This window comes from Alligator sinensis, unplaced genomic scaffold (genome assembly GCF_000455745.1).
Source record: "Alligator sinensis unplaced genomic scaffold, ASM45574v1 scaffold827_1, whole genome shotgun sequence".
NCBI lineage: Eukaryota > Metazoa > Chordata > Crocodylia > Alligatoridae > Alligator > Alligator sinensis.
In genome coordinates, this window is record NW_005842726.1 from 321343 (window position 1) to 323615 (window position 2273).

A 2273-nucleotide genomic window follows, 5' to 3' on the forward strand; every position below is an offset into this window, starting at 1 on the left:
ACAGCAATCCAAAATAAGATGCAATATTAATGGTATTTTTACAAAAATGCATTGTCAGTTGTGCTCAAGCTCTAGGCCATGGAACCCATGTCATGTGGCTCACAGGGCTCCACACAGACATGGAAAACTGGTAGCAGGGGACCAATAGAAATCAAGGCTGCTGCTGCTCCCCCACCATCAAATTTCCAAGCCTTGTGGCCAGGTGACATTGCCCGATGCACTGGATTAGGCTGATGTGTGGTGCAAGGATAATGGGTCCTGATCCAGAGCATGCACATCTGCCACCAGGGCTGGGGTGGCAGGCCCAATTTAGTGTGCTTGGGGTTGGGCCCACCAGGCCCAACACACTATGCAAGGCTGGGGTTATGCACCAGATTACACCAACTCTGCGCTGAACTGACCCATGCACTGACCCCAGCCTGCAGCCCAAGGCTGAGTACCACTGCATTAAATCACAGAACTGTTTTCAAATAGCATAGTTCAATACAGGTAATCAGTTAGCATAACAATTTGCCTATGGCAACTCCGTTGTACTCCTTGTTGTTTCTTATTTGCCCACAGGAATGGTCTCAAATATTGAAATGAAGAAATAAAGTTTGATCAATATGTTGAATCATAAAGGTGCAAGTGGTTGACTGAAGGTGCAAAAAGCATTTTTTAGCTTCTGCTATAAAATGTCTCAGGATGCCAACAGCAGTTATTTGCTATATGACAGCAGAAGGTAAGGCAGGGTGGCATTTTCAAGACAAACTGCTCTAGAGAGGCATAGGCTCTCATAGGCAACATCCTATTTTGTGAGAAGTTATCAGCTGATGTATTCCCAAGTCAGTATCAACTTCCAGTTCAGCAGTGCAAAATTACTAATACCACTATCACAATTTAGACCCCAAGCCTGCATAAGACTTCGAGTGAGCAAATGCTTGTGTGGAGCCCAACTGAGTCCCCATTAGGAATCTGATCCCTGAATTATTATAACTGAAATGATAAGAGCTCTACTGCTTTTTTGCATATATAAAGGGAAAGGGGGAGTTTTACATATGTACTGGCAACAGGAGGGAACAACTTGAAGCAAATATTTTCTACTGGAATTCTTTTTAAAAGGTCCTGATCTTCATTTTTCTTTAAAACTAACTTTTAAACCTACCCCAAAAGGATGGGAGGTAGGTCAAATGGAGTTGAAAGCCTAACTAAGGGTAGGCAGACAAGGTTCCTTGGGTGAATTTGATATCTTTTATTAGACCAACCCAAATGGTTGGAGAATAGTTATTAAGCAAGCTTTCAGGTTCAAAAACCCTTCGTCAGGCTAAGGAAGCTTCAGCAGTTGGTGTGTGCTCTTCCTCTTCCAGGAAGAGCACACACCAACTGCTGAAACTTCCTTAGCCTGACGACGGGTTTTTGAACCCGAAAGCTTGCTTAATAACTATTCTCCAACCATTTGGGTTGGTCTAATAAAAGATATCAAATTCACCCAAGGAACCTTGTCCGCCTATGTCCTTAGACCAACACGGCTACAACCCAAACCCCTGTGACTAAGGGTAGCGGTTTACAACTGCAACCGAACAGCTACACTCAACATCACGTTTATGGTGACAGGTTGCCAGACAAACCAAACCTCAGGGTGTGCAAAATGTGCGGATGGGAGAACAGACTAAAAATGAGCACTGTTTATGGGAAGCTGCCTGGTTGCTCCCCAGAGGCTCTGGCTGGGGGAACTGTTTTCTTGTCCCTTGTCCGTTCACATCTCTGGGCAGTTTCACTGGGCAGCGTCCACTGGTTCCTCAGACTCATCAGAGGGTCAGCGGGAGCACTCTGGTGTGCTCTGCTCGGTGTCCTGCTTGACGAGCTCCTTTTGAACCTCTGACCTTCACTCCCCTCCACATTTATCTGTTATTTGTCCACAAACCCAACCGACACAAACCCAACCGCCCCCTCTATGAATGGGGGGGGGGAGGGAGGGGAACGCTAACTCCTGCTCTGTGGGCACAAGGCCCACGTTGCCCACACGTGTCAGACAGGCCTGACCTCTCGCTCACCAGACAACACGTGTGGTGCAGCCCAGCACTGCCCTGGGCTCCCCGGGGAGCGATCCCGCTGCGCCCGCTGAAGCTGCCGGACACTTGGGAACATAATAGCGCGTGGCAGAGGTGTCGCGAGCCGGGGAAGGACCCACGGCTTGGGGTGGGGAGAGGAAGGGCATGGTGTCAGCTCAGGCAGCAGCCAAGGGCCTTCGTGCCAGCACAGCGAAGGGGGAAGGGGCGCGGGGGGGTCCCGCC

At 48.8% G+C, this 2273-nt stretch overlaps 1 protein-coding gene across 7 annotated transcripts in view; it reads right to left on the reverse strand.

The window, feature by feature from the left end:
- The window catches only part of PHKB (phosphorylase kinase regulatory subunit beta), a 209935-nt gene that overhangs the window by 207348 nt on the left and 314 nt on the right, over positions 1-2273 (reverse strand). The gene's annotated exons all lie outside the window — the stretch shown is intronic.